The following is a 15,209-nucleotide window of genomic DNA, read 5'->3' on the forward strand; positions in this document are numbered from 1 at the left end:
AACCCTCCAGAGGGTCAGCTATGAGTCAGTTCTGACTTGACAGTGCAGAACAATGTAGGGGAAAAGGGGTGTAATGAGCAGTCAGTGTCAACAGAGAACTACTCATCTCCTTGTCAATACATCACACACAGACCCTCTGGACCTTTTCCAGCCATCCCTAGACACCCACAAAGTGCCCCCAGGTCTGATGTCATGCTGGGAGAAGCACACAGCAGGTGAAACAGGAAAGCCTCCCCCAGGGTGCTCTTGGTGCCTGAGGCAAAGAACACAGGACAAGGGCTTTAGTGGCAGACAGACTTCGGTTTGAATTGTTACTCTATCCCTCTACCTGGCCCACAGGTCTGACAAGGCTCCTGCTCTCAAAGTTTGTCTCACCTTAAAGATTCCTACCTCAAAATCTCCCAAAATCTCTGTAGATGTTCATTGAAATGAAAAATAAACAACCTAAATTTAAAAAAACAAAAAAAAAACCACACATTTTTCTTTTTAGTTCTACTTTTCATATAACAATGACAAATAATCACTGATGCATCTTTATTTTGTATTTAAAATATTTATGACATAAAAGACTTGCTAAAATAAAAAAAAAAAAAGATTCCTCCCTCAAAGAGTTACTTAAGGAACACAGGTAACTTTCCGGGAAGCAGCCTGTACTCAGCAGGTGGGCACCTGAGGCTACTCAGGCCCTTCCCACCCAACACTCACAGACACAAAGACCCCAAGTTAGTGGGCATGTTGCCAGCTCTCAAGACAGCACCAAAAGGCCAAGAGGTCGGAAGGAAGGGGATAGTCCCCAAGGAGTCTCTGTACATGCAGACTGTCAAGTGAGGGAGACAAGGATGAGAGCAGGAGTGCACTACGACGTTTATGGGCTCCAGAAAGCTGCCTTCAGCTACCCTTTCCTCCATAAAAAAGATAATAAAAATGATCTTTTGTAATTGCACTGGTAAAAAGACATAAAATCTAGGCTGGATTTGTTATTCACTACTATTGTACTCCAACCCCCCTTTTGATTTGAAAAGAAATTAGAACTACAACACTTTAGTGGATCCCATGCAAGGTGCCTGCTGTTCTTACGGAGATGTCATCCTGCACCAGGCCCCCTGCAGAAGTGTCTGGCTGGGTGCTGGGGGCCCAAATTCGGTCTCTTCCCTCCACACTAGCCACCTGCATCTGTTGTGTTAGCAATCTCTCCAGCATCAACAACACCTGGCCTTCTCTGCTTTGCCCTCACCTCTGAGGTCTGTCCCCTCTATCTCTCTCGTCCTGGTGCAGCCCTAACCCCAACCTGAGGCACTACCACCTAAAAGGTTTGCCACCTAGATGGGAGCGCCTCAGGTTGGAGAGTCGTTGTCACATATCCTCAAGTTGATTCCTATTCATGGAAACCTCAAGTCTACACAGTAGAACCATAGGGTGTTCAAGGTTGTTGATGTCTGGAAGTAGATCACCAACTTTTCTTCCAACACTCCTCTAGGTGGGTTTGAACCAGCAACCTTTGGTTAAGAGTTGAGCACCTAACTGTTTTGCACCACCTAGCAACTTTACTTGGAATTGACCAACCCTAAACCCCATCACTCTCCTCCACTCCTTCCATCCCCGATTTCCCAGCCCTGGTGACAAAATTAATTGGGCTGCTAACAAAAGGTGTGAGAGTTGAATTCTCCAGCCACTCCAGGGAGAAAAATGATAGTCTTTTCCATACAGATTTATAGCCTTGGAAACCCCATGAAGAGTCATCATGAGTCAGAATTCACTCACGGGCAATGGGCCTGGTTTTGGGTACCATGTCTCCCCCTCCGTATGGTGCCTCTGTATGCCACCATCATTGTAATTCCCCAGGAATGAAATGTGGAAGAATGATATGAGGAAACATCAAATAGTCTGAAGGAACCTGACTGGAATCTCTCTCAAGAAGTTCATATTCTAGGGAGCTCTGGTGGCCTAGTGGCAAGAAGCTGCACTGCAATCCCGAAGGTATGTGGTTTGAATTAACCAGATGCTTTGCTGGAGAAGGAGGAACAATCTTCTCCTGTACCAGTCAGATCCAATTTGATGGTACACACACACACACACACAATAATAACTTTTTTTAAAAGAGAAGTTCATATTCTCTCCTGTGGTTCATATTCTTAGGAGCACATTGTGCCTGACGGCCGCTGCTGTGTATCATGGAGTCAGAAGGGATCCATTGCTGACCCTCCAGCAGGTTTTCAGAGGCTGTAAATGGCATGGGAGGAGACTGCCCTTCTTTCTCCTGTGGAGCAGCTGGTGGGTTTGAACCACATGCCTTCACGTCAGCAGCAAAACTCTATCACCAGGCTGCCAGAGCTTCCTGACAGCAGAAAGAAGTATTATTTGTCAATCTCTCCTCACTGGATCTTGCTCTTGCTGGCACCTTCAAGGATTACCCTGGATCCAGCTCAGAGCTTAGCATATACTTTATAGGTGTTTGATTAAAAAAAATATTGCTGAATTAATGAAAACCTAAGGAGTAACTGAAACCGTCCAGTCCCCATGGGTTCTTGGTTACTGAGTACAGTCACACATCTGGGTAACTGCCACTTTGAGGAGAGCATTCTCTGGGGAACTGTCCTCAGCTGGACATAAGAAGCAGGCAGAGGTTCCACCAGGATGGACCTTCTTCCCTGGCCTAATCACTCGCTTAGCCATTGGTGGGATGAGACAACAGAATTATCCCCAGATGGTCTCTGCCCAGAATTCAAAGTTATTGGGGGAGAAAATGCAATTGTGCTTTATCTAGTCATTAAAGGAAACAAGGGCACTGGATTTCAAATTGCCTTTCAGACTTGATGAAAAGAAAAAACAAACTTGAGTATTAGCACCAAATTGTGCTGACAACACACTTCCAGGTCTCTTTGTCCTCCTCCAAGCTCTCGTCTCAGAATTTTTCCACAGTTCCTATTGATCCTCACTGGTTCTCATGCCAACAGTTTATGCTTGGGAGCAGCCGTCTGAAAAGGGAAATGACCTGCCCGCCTCCGTGACCCCAAGCTGTGGGTGGAGAGTGAAGCCCCCCTCCAGGCTCCCAGAGTGACCATCACTCAACCCACTCCATCCCTGTGACCAGTGCAGCACCGCAGTCTCCATCACTGGCCCCCATCTATTCTCAGCTGCACTCGGCTCTTAGCAGCTAGGGTGTAACACACCCCAAAGTGGCCCAGTCACCTTCGATTTTAGGATCTAGACGGAGCCTGAGTGTACATATCCCAGATGTCCACACTGCCAGGTGGGGAAAAGGGAATGCAGAGAGGGACTTGTTGGTCACTGAGTAGACTGGTGGTGGAGATGCCTCAGATGCTAGGGCTCCTGGGCTCTCAGGTGGGGAAAAAAATACTGAGGAGCTGTGCTCATGGGACCTCAAACACATGCCAGGCTCTGCTCTTCAGGGCTCTCTACTATACCTGCTGCAGCCAGAACCACCAACTTTGAGACCCTCTGGGGACCACAGTCGTGCTCAGTCTCCTCTCCAGGACTTTGCATGGTCTTTCTATGCCAACACCTCCAATCTTCCTCCCTCAGTACAGAGGCCACCTCCCCAGGGAAGCCATGTGAAAACCTCCTCCCTTCAGGTGTCCTTTATGGTGACCTTGTATCTCACAGCACGCAGACTGCCTTACCAGAAACGATATTTTCATGCACCTGTCTCCCCACTAGCCTGTGCGGCATATGGGGGTGTCTTTCCCCCTGCTGTTCCTTTGTTCCTGGAACAACATCACAGACATGAAATTGTTCCTATAATTGTCTCCTGGAATCTCAAAAACAAGGATGTGAAACTGGTGGCATCATTACCATTTCAGAAGAGAGAAAACTGAGGCCTAGAAAGGAAGCCTGACCCCTACCTAATGAGTTAGTGGGAGAGCCAGGATTTGAAGAATCTAAGTCTCCTGAATCCAAAGCCTACAATTTCTCTATTAAGACTCCTTTTTGAGCGCTGTAATGAAGCTGGCAAAGTTCTAATTTATCCCATCCTGGGACTGTCACATCACAGCCGGGGTGGGCTGTGCATGGTAACAGGCAGACAGCATGTGGAGGGGGTGGCGAAGGAACTCTTTGCTGACTGCTCCTTTCACTGCAAGGACTAGCTGAGGCAGCAGGTGGGGGTGTCCTGACTCACCCCTACGCCAAGGCAGGAAGAGCAGGAGTGTCTTCTGCATCAGAATTGAATAGACAGTGCAGGGCAGCACAGAGGAGCACAGGCCCAGGGAGTTGGGGCTTTGAACACAGAGAGCTTGCCTAGCAGAGACGCAGCATGCAGCAGGCGGCTAAAATGAAACAAACAGACAATAGCAAGTATCTATAATGACGCATGTAGAATGCTCAGAAGCTGCTGGTGGGAGTATCAACTGGTTGAACCATTTAGGAAACCTGACAGTTTTCAACTAAAGCCTAACATACGGCATGACCCAGCAACTGAAATGCTGGGAACATTCCAACATAACTAATTGCTTTGTCTATTAAAAAAAAACACCCAAAAACAACTACAAAACTATCCATAGTCCACAACCACTGATAGTGGAAATGTAAAGTGATACCACCACTTTGGAAAAAGATCTGGTATTCTTCCAAAGGTTAAATGTAGAGTTATCATATGATTGAACAATTCTAATTTGATCGAACAATTCTAATTCTTGACATATACTCAAGAGGACTGAAATCCCATGTCCAGATAAAACCTTATACATGAAATGTTCACAGCAGCACTGTCTATGGATAATAGCAAAAAATGTGAAATCCAGTCAAACATGTACTGATTGCTGAAGGGCTTTGCAAAATGTGGAAGACATTTTTGTTGTTGCTGTTATTCCAAATGAAAAAGAAATACATATGCTGCAATATGAAGCTCAACATCAAGAAGACAAAGATTCTTACCACTGGGTCAACTGGCAGCACCATGATAGATGGAGAAGAGACTGAGGTTGTTAACAATTACAGCTTGCTCCAAAATCAACACTCTTGGTATCAACAGTGAGGAAATCAAGAGACAAATTGCATTAGGTAAATCTTTTGTCAGGGACCTCTCCAGAGTACTGAGAAGCAATGATGTCAGTCTAGAAACTAGGGTGCGCCTGATCCAGGTCACAGTCTTTGCAATTACTTGCTATTTATCAGAGAGCTGGACAATGACTAAAGATGACAGAAGAATTGATGTCTTTGCGTTATGGTGCCAGAGAAGAGTCTTGAACATACCATGGATCACCAAGAAAATAAATAAGTTTGTCTCGGAGAGAGTGAAACCAAGTTTCCCCTCAGAGGCTAGGATTTTGAAGCAGTGTCTCATATACTTTGGGCATGTGGCCAGGAGGCACCAATCTTTGGAATAGGACATCATGCTCAGAAGGGTGGAGGGACAGCACAGGAAAGGAAGACCCTGGATAAGATGGATTGGTACAGTAACTAGGGCAATGAGGTAGGTGTGTTGGAGACCGTGAGACTGGCTCAGGATACGGAAGGGTTCAGCGTTGTTGTACATAGGGTCGCTATGAGTCACAGGCAACTTGACGGCACATAATATGAATCCAGGGGGACTCTAGGGGCATAATGCCTGGGGAGGTGTACTGGTGGCCAAGAGGCTGTACTTGTGGAGGTCTGAGTTCACCAGTTGCTCCCCAGGAGAAAGATGAGCAATCTCCTCCTATGTGATGTACAGCCTTAGAAACCTGCTGGAGGATCAGTTATGAGTTGGTTTTGACTCCACAGCCATGAGTTGCACAAAGTAGACAATATGAATGAATCTTGAAAACAAAGGACCCATATTGTATGGTTCTGCTTATATGAAGTGTCTAGTACAGGTAAGCTCATGGAGACAAGATGTGCATTAGTGGTTGCTTAGGGTTTGGTGGGAGGTGGAGTTAGAGAAAAACAGGGAATGGCTTGCTAATTGGCACAGAGTTTCTTTTTTTAAAAAGACATTTTTCTTTGAAAGTTTACAAATCATATTGGATTCATTTAATCAGCATTTCTTTTGGGGATGAGGAAGATGTTCCAAAATTGATTTTGGTGATTGTTGCAAAAGTTTATGAATGCCAATAAAACCCACTGAATTATAAATAAAAGTTTCCATAGCAGCTCTATTCATAATTGCCAACAAACTAGGAACAAAAATAACCAGCAATAGAATGGGTGGGTAATCCTTGCCACATTCATTTGTACAGTCTACCACACAAGCACTGAAAAGAAACGAATTCCTGTTTATGTATATCAGATACAATTATGAGCAAAAGAAAGCAAACCATCAAGGAGTTTATAAAGCACATAAACTCTTCAAATTCAATAAATTTTTTAAACAGACAAAAACAATCTAAGGTGATGGAAATTAGAATAGTTGCAACATTTGGGGCCACTGACTGGGAGGGGCAGCAGGCAGGCTTCCTAGAAATGTTTCCTATCTTGATTTATGTGGTGGTTATATGGGTGTATCTATATGTGACATTCAGAAGGCTGGACACTTAAGATTTGTGCTTTTTCCTCTATGTACGAAACTATCTCATTTTTAAGTGATTAAAAAGAAGGAAAAATGGTAGACGTAAAGGCTTAACACCTGTTACCGTTGAGTCCATTTTGACTCCTGGTGGCCCTTTATGTTACAGAATAGAGCAGCTCCACTGGATTTTCTTGGCTGTGATATTTCTGTACTTAGATCACCAGGCTTTTCTTCCTCAGCACCATTCAGGGTGTTCAAACAGCCAAACTAACAAAGGCAGGGGTGTGCAGACCATTTGCACCACTCCAGGGCTTCTTCCCAGACAGAAGACAAGGGTTCAGATCCTGACTGTGAGGCTCTAAGTAAGTCCCTTCGCTCTCCATGCCCGACTTCTCATCCTCAGGCACTGGACCAGATGGTTTCAAAGAATCACTGATGCTCTGAGATTCTGCAAATTCACATACCTATTTGTCACTGAGTTTACTGGGAAACTTGGCAAGCTCTTGACATCAAGCAGTGAGAAGACAAGGGAGCTGGTTGTCTACTGTGGGCTCAGTCTTGTTTCCAGTGAAGGAAAGGTCTTTGGAAAGTGGGTGGGAACACACCGCCACCAGGACGGAATGTCAGTTTCAATATGAATCATCTTACAAATCCCCCAGCAACTCACTCTGGGAATAGATACCCTGACTCACTCCTCTCATGACAGGAGAATGACTTGTTGCTAAAATTTCAGAAATTGGAAGCCAGCAAAACAGTCAGTCTCAGAAAAGCAGAAAAAAAAGAGCAAGCAAGAAATTAAACTAGTAGCCAACTAGGAATCAGAATTGTGGGCGGAGAGGATGGTGGAGGTCCAAACGCAAGCCTCTTTGTCCTGGTGATGCTGAGGACGCCAGCCCGCAGGGCTGCTGGCGCCAGAGCCAGGACGAGAACCCAAGGCTCCTAACCTTGGGTTTTCTTCTGACAACAATTTGCTACTATATGTCCTAGAGAAATAAATTATGGTCTGTGTTACTGAGAAGCCTTTTAAAAAGAAAGAGAAAGCAGCCAAGATGCATCTTAATTAGAAAGTCTTTTGAGGGACAAGGGGGCAGAGCACCATGTGGTGATGGGGCTGTCAGCAGCTCCAGCGTGCCACAATCCAGCAGGCTAATTGAGAGCTGGCAGCTTTGTTTCCACACTCACCCAGTGTGACCCCTGAGGACTTTCTGATCATCCAAAAGTGGCCGAGAAGCTGTACATTTGTCAATTAGGCCACACGGAGACCACCAGAGGCTGCAGCATTTGCCCACCCCTGCCAGCTCCGCCAGCCCTTCACATGTGTGGGGCTCAAATCTCCATCTACTTGCCTCCCCTGTGTGAAACACTGCCCTCTTAAATGTGTTTCCTCTGTGCTTTTCCAATATCTGGCCTCTGGATGGAGCAGTCAAGGCTCCCCAAACACATGACTGCCAGGAAGGTTTGCTTGATGCCCTGAAGTCTGACACAGTCTATCCAAGGAATTGCAAGAGCACTAATTCCCAAGTTGATGACAGCTCCTTCTCTAAATGAACTCTGAGACTGGGTCAGGGATGTGTGCTTTCACCCGCCCACTAAAGTCACTGAGTAAAACAACCTGCCATCCATTCTCCTAGGGCTGTGAATAGTTATCTTTATTTTTTCAGGGAACTCCCCCCCAAACCCTAAAACCCCTGATAAAGTAGATAATGGGATTTTCAGCTGGTTAAATCAAAGTATTAGGCAAACCTCACAATTCTGAGGTTTGTGAGGACTTTCACATGCCGAGGACTATATGAAGGCTACTTAGCCCCATTTTATAGGCAAGGAGACCATGCTTCAGAGAGGTTTGTGACTTGCTGAATTTTACCCAGCTGGTAAACGGTGGGGGTGGGTCTTGAATACAAGTCTATCTCTGAAGTAAAAACTTCTGCCTCCTGGAAATAAACTTGGAGTAAGAGACATGGAGATGGGTGGGAAATCCAGGAAGCAGGTGGTTTTCATAAATTAACTCTGGCAAAGTATGCCGTTCCCAAGGCAGCTGCACCGGTGGAGTAACTCACACCCCCACACAGAGATCCAGCCAGGCTGGCGTGCGTGTGTGCGTGCGTGTGCATGCATGTGTGCGTATGTGTGTGTAGGAGAGTGTGAACATTTTGCAGACGGCACTACTAAGTCACACGCCAAAAAAGCAATTGTAAAAATGACATCTTGGGGCCTGGATTTATTCCCTTTTCAACATCATATTTGCTCGGTTTACAAGGCAAAGACGATTTTTCTTTCTGCCAAGGCCGAACATTCCCAGCCTGTGATCTGAAAATCATGCTGTGTTCATTTTGCCTCTTAACTCACCCAAGGCCATAAATCATCCTTTGAAATGGGGATTTGGTTGGCAGTTCTATCGGGGAATCTGGGGAAGCTGAGGCGGAATCCAATTTGGGGCTCTCATGGTCATCCAGAGGCCGGATTGAAGCAGGGTGGGGGGCTGTTTCAGCTCAGGCCAGCACCTCCGTCCTCGATGGTGAAGACAAGTCAGATCTGCTGACGAGGCAGGGCTGCGGCTCTTACCGGGTCAGGCTGCTGATGGTGAGTGCACTTTGTGACTGAGGAGGAGGTCATGGCAGCCAGAGGGAAGGAGTGAGCCAGCACACAACAGTGGAATCAGCCTTCCCCCAGCCAAAGCCCCGGATGGAGGATGTGGGGGGAAATGGGCAGAAACCACAGGAGGCAGTTCAGTTAGTCTACAATGTTTTGAGAGCCTATTATATGCGAGGCTTTCTTTGGAATATACTCATACTCATGATTACTTTATAAGCCAAAAGCCAAACCCACTGCCATGAAGACAAATTCGGACTCATCATAACTCTGTGGGACAGAGGAGAACTGCCCTACAGTGTTTCCACGGCTGGAACTCTTCATAGAAGCAGGCTGCTGCCTCCTTCTTCAGAGCAGCTGGTGGATTCAAACCACTGACCTTTCAGTTAACAGTCAAGTATCTGAACATTATACCACCAGAGTGCCTATAAATCTTCTGATAAATACATTAACAGTGGCAATGACTTGCATTTAATGAAAATACATGGGTGAATGTGGTACAAGCTTGTCTACTCACATCAACTTTAGTTAATCCTCATAGTTGTTGTGTCAAGAGGGTATTGTCTTTATTGTACAGGTGGAGAAACTGAGAGAGGTTAGGAAATGTGCCAAGGCCACTGGACTATAGGACTATAAGTGGTGGAGCTGGGATCTGAACACCATTTACACTGATGGTCATGTGTTTCATTTTGCAATTAGATGTGTTTAGGTTACTGGGCATGGATAAGAAAAGGTTTCGCTGTGCTCAGTGAGATGGACTGGTACAGTGACTGCAGCAAGAGGCTCAAGTTTATCAGAGATTGTGAGGATGGTACAGCATAGGGCAGGGTTCAGATCTGTTGTTTATAGGGTCACTATAAGTAGTGGACTCGATAGCACCTAACAAAAAACAATGGCCAAAGAGGGAAATTAGAATCTGTTGTCTGATTCCTGACTACTCAACTGGCATCAAACAGTGTCTGATGACAAGGACCCTGGCTGTGAAGCACATGTCTTTCCTCAGTTCCCGTGGAGGCTGCCTGCACTTGGGTCCTTCTCTGCCCCTGTGGTCACCAAGGGTTAAGATGGCATAATGTTTCATGATTCAGGTTTTGGAACCCGACAGAACTGAGGTTCGGCCTATGTAGTTAACTATGTGATATAGCAAATCCCGCACCTCAAGGAATCTCAGATGCATCATCTGTGAAATGGGAATAAGTTAGGAGGACAGGAGAGAAGGCAGTTGGAGCAGCTGTCATAGGTGCATGCTGGAAGTGGGCAGGCTCTCACCCCAGGTCATACACCTCCTGAGAAATTTCTACATCCTGATGAGATCTGGCCATAACCATGACCTGTGTCAGCTTGGGATAATTCCGTTCATCTCAGAGTGGGTGGTGCACAGCACACTGGATTGGGCACGCCAGGTGATCTCAGACAAGTTCCTTCCACTCCTTTGGCCACAGGGTCTCCAACTCTTAAAACAAGGGGTTGTGTGTGCCTTTAACGAGCCCTTCTGGTGGTGACATCCCAGGACTCTGTGCCCTGGGCCAATTCCCCAGCTCCCCAGGATCTCATAGATTGCACTGCCTTGTTGGGAGGATTAATGTTTGTTAAGTGCTTCAAGGCTGGCAGCTGACATCGATCTCGCAGTGTCACTTACTGCTCCCCAGCACTGCATGACCAGAAATCCTCAGGCTGGCAGGAGGCCGCCTTATTCTAAAACCCTGAACCTTAGCCTCCTCTCTGTTAAAACTCTCAGCACAAGGACAAAGGCACACTGTCTTGGGTGTACAGCCCCTCCTCAGAGATTCCTGCCCTGGGCATAGGGGTCTGGGGAGCAGGGCAGGAGGGGTCTGGGGAGCAGGACAGGAGGGATCTGGGCACAGAGAGCCTGTGAGTTTTCATATAGGTCTCTGAGTCCAGAGGACTTGGGCATCAGTGAAAATGGGAGACACACCCTGTGCTGGATGCCTTCTACCAACCTTATGGCAGCTGTCGCTTGGAGAATGTGTTCTGTGCAGCAGGCATGGGTACATGCAATTGACCTGGATTAACTCACCTAGTCCTCAAAGCAATACTGGGAAATAGGGATTATTATTGTTCCCATTCCACAGACAGGAGAACAGAAGCCCAGAGAAGTTAAGAAACTTGCCCAGGATCACATAGCTAGTAAGTGGCAGAAGAGCATTAAATCTAGCCATCTTCCCCCCAGATCTGTAACTCCTCAATTCCCAGCGGCATCCTCCCGCGTTACAGGGGTGGATCTGCCTCTGTGTACTGGACCACTGTGCCAGCACACGTCACTGGTTGCCACTTTCCAGCTGGTCCTGGTCTGCCCCCTCCTTGCATGCTTTCTTCAAACGGCAAGCTCACTTCTGGAGATTTCTAATGGTGACTTCAGCCCCCTAAGAAGGGCCTGTTCCATGCTTGGCTCAGCTAGGCCCCCTGCAAGTCTCTCCCCATCATTACAGAGCAGTGAGTCCACACCATTCTGCAGCCACAGAGCTGCAAAACAGACGGACACTCCACACAGGCCTGCTTGGACTCAAAGTCCACGCCCTTCCTATGTCCACCTATGTGGACACTAACTGTCCTATCTTGATAGCTCTCAGAGGAGGTGGGAGGACCAGATGCTGCTGTGGCCTTGGCCCCGAGGTGAGGAATGGGCTGTGCCTTTGCTCAGTCACTGCAGTCTTGGGAGGGGTTTCTAACTGGATCTACTTTGCTGGATGATGGTAAAAGGAAGTCACTTTGAAGTCAAACTGCTTGGGACACAAAAACCAGCTTGAGAGATACCTTGCTTAGAGGCTTTGCCTCAAAGCAAGAACAGAGGCAGGGAGGGGTGTGTGGGCGGACGAAGGAGGGAATTCAATTTGGTCAACTTCCTCACAGGGAGGCCAGGCTCAGTGACCTGCCTCCCCCTCACAGAGGCCTGCTGGACCTGTGAATCTCAGCAAGGTGAGGCTGGGGTGAACTCATTAACCCTTCCCCCGCACACAACCCTCCCCAGAAGGAGGCTACAAGCTGCCATGTCTGTAGTGAGCACCTGGATTGGAAGCACTACTCTAGATATGGGGGTCAGGTCCCTTTAAAGCCTGCCCAGCTAGGGAAGAGGTGAAGGGGAGCAGGACACACTACCTGATGCCTCACTCCACCCTGTGGGTCCTGGGCTTGTGGGGGTCTCAGTCTACAAAGCTGTCACTGGTGGTGGTAATAGCTGTCAACCTAGCAATGGTGAGCCCCGGTGACCTGCACAAATTCAGATAAACAAGTGATGATATGATGAGCTGCTAATTCAGGCAAATTTGCCTCCTTAAGTCTTTAGAAAGGAGCCTGGATGGCGTAAGTGGTTGCTTATCTAGAGGTTGCTGGTTTGAACCCACCCAGTGGCTCTGTAGAAACAAAGGCCTGGAAAGCTGCTTTTCTATAAAGTCAGGAAAATACCTCCTCTGCAGCAGGCAAGGTTGCTGTGAGCTGAAACAGCCTCAGCAGCAAGGGTGTGGTCTAGTTTTGGCATCTTTGGACACAATCTGTCTTTGAACCCCCTCATAGGTCCATCTTGAACTAGAACCTCTTGCAGAGTCTTAGAATGCCCCTAACCCTCATCTTCTGGGAGTATGCAAGCTCTGGATGAGCAGGCAGGAGCTCCCAGTGCTGGAAATGGTTCATGCACTTGGCTGCTAACCAGAAGGATGGAGGTTTGAGCCTACCCAGAGGTACGACAGAAGAAAGGCTGGATGATGTACTTCTGAAAAATGAGCCACTGCAAGTCTATGGAGCCACATTCTGCGCTGACACGTCGATGGTTCCAAGTCAGAACTTACTCAACAGCCAGTATTCAGGCAGGCCGGCTCTGGGCTGGAGCCTCGTGTTATCATTGTTATGTGCCATCCAGCTGGAACTGACTCACAGCTGACCCTGCAGTGGGTTTTCAGAGGCTCCAAACCACACAGGAGGAGACTGCTCATCTTTCTCCTGTGGAGCAGGTGGATTCGAACCACGTGCCTTAGGGTTAGCATTCTTACCAGTAGGCCACCAGAGTTCCCTCACGTTGTCATAAGCTACATTTTATGGAAAAAGTCAGGCTCAGAAGGAAATAATCCCCCCAAGATTACACAGTCAGAAAGTGGTGAGACCAGAATTTGAACTCAGGCAAAGGGTCTGAGTTGTAATCCTCTTCCTCTCATGCCACTTTCTAAGAGCACTCAGACAGGTCCTCAAGAGGTCCCTGGGGACAGCTGACAGGGTGTGACCCATCAGAACAAGGAGCTTTCATCATGCCATTTATTCCCAGCAGCCGGCACTGGGCTTGGCATCCACCAAGAATTTGTTGAATAGAAGAGTGAGTGACTCAAGGGTGGCTCTCCTTCCTTACGTGGGTCCTTGAATATTCTCCTTTCCCAGAAGCCAGCTGCTCACTGGTGCTCACTCCCTGGCTGCAGATGGCAGCTCTGTGCCCTTACTGTCACAGGGGCTGCCGTGAGTGCGTGGAGCCTAGGTCCTCCCAAAGCCATTCTTGGGACACAGACAACCCATGCTTGGTGACTGGAAATGGAGTTGGAGGCTTATGATTTAAATCCTAGACCCTCAGGAGTTTAACAGAGCAGGACCGAGTTTAGCCCAATCCCTCACCACAGAGACTCTCTCTGTCCTTGTGGATAGTTTGAGCAATAGCAGTGTCCATGCTGTATGGCTTCAAAACCCAAACCCTGCCATCTTTACCAACTACCCGATTATTTGTAAACTGTTTAGAGCTGAGAAGCATTCTTGATCCTGTCCCTAACTTATATACTAGTTGCAGAAGTTACAATTGTGATGAGATCCATACCAAGGGATATGATGACATCCACCCCCAGGGATGTTGGGGGAAACCTGGTTTTCTAGACAGGTAAGGTAGTCAGAGATGTGCACATTGCAGATATGAGGTTAAAGAAACAGCCATTCTCCTCTTTACTACTCAGTAATTCTTCTCTAGGAATTTATACCAAGACAAAAGTTTATATATAAAGTGGTTAATTACTCCATTATTTTTAGTAGCCAAAAACTGGAAACAACCTAAACGTCCAACATGAGTGGGATGGTTAAATACATTATGGCGCATCCATAAAATAATTGCCATCATTACAAACACTCTTTATGTAAAAAATTTAAATGACTGAGGAAAACATTTAACATTAAGCCAAAAAAGAAAGGACATAAAATTGTATTTAGCTGGGGGGGGGGAGGGAGTACACAGAAAAAAGGACTGGAAGGAGAGGTGGCAGGATGTCCCCAGAAGCCACATCTGCACAGCAGAAGGAGCTCTTCTCCCAACTCTGCTCTTTTTCAAGATTCCTGGTAGCATAGTGTGTTTGCTGTTGAGTTGCCAACCACGAGGTCATTGGCTCAAACCCACCAGCTGTTCCCTGGGAACAGATGAGGCAGCCTGTTCCCATTATGATTTATAGCCTCAGAAACTGAACTTTGACTTTTTAAGCAGTCTGATGTCAAGAGTGAACTAAGAATTCCATTGCTTATTTAAAGATTGGTGATTTGAATCTACAAGAAAAAAATGTGGCAGTCTGCGTCTATCAAGATTAACTTGCTCAAAACTCACTGCCCTTGAGTCTGAACCAATGCATAGTTGACTCTCCGTGGGTTTTCAGAGGCTGCAAATTTCAGTGGAGGAGACAGCCCATCTTCCTCCTGCAGAGCAGCTGGGGAATTCGAACCACCTGCCTTTAGGTTGGTAGCCCAATTCCCTAGCCACTAGGCAACCAGAGCCAAGGGTATTCTATGAGTCTCTTCTACTCTTGTCCTAGACAGTTACTATTGTCCATACACACTTCAAAGGAAGAGAGATCCCAGTGGCTGGCTAGAAAAAGGTTTAGAGGGCAGAAGGTAGGTCCTGGACCACTGTCTTCTTGACATAAATACACCAGGCAGGGCTGTACAGGTGGAATCTTCATCTCAGACTTGCTTTTTTTGGTCCTAGGCTTCAGGAGCTTCTATCTCCAAGAAGTGAGGAACGCAGGTAATGAATTTTCCACCTCCAGCCCCAGACAGCGCCTGTCTCCCAGAGAGGAAGGATGGCCCGCTATCTCTAGCATCTTCTCAGGGAAAAGCTTGGTGTTAAATCTGAAATCCGAGACCCCGCTGGCACCTTGCCGTTTCTGCCTGAGAGGCTTTCAAGATTCTAGGTTAGAGACCCAGGGGC

General features: G+C 47.1%; 1 protein-coding gene across 1 annotated transcript in view; it reads right to left on the bottom strand.

Annotated features, from left to right (window-relative positions):
• The window catches only part of MAN1C1 (mannosidase, alpha, class 1C, member 1), a 209,010-nt gene that overhangs the window by 101,368 nt on the left and 92,433 nt on the right, over window positions 1–15,209 (bottom strand). The gene's annotated exons all lie outside the window — the stretch shown is intronic.

The sequence above is a fragment of the Elephantulus edwardii genome, unplaced genomic scaffold, assembly GCF_000299155.1.
Source record: "Elephantulus edwardii isolate Elephantulus edwardi_28Jun2011 unplaced genomic scaffold, EleEdw1.0 scaffold00028, whole genome shotgun sequence".
NCBI lineage: Eukaryota > Metazoa > Chordata > Mammalia > Macroscelidea > Macroscelididae > Elephantulus > Elephantulus edwardii.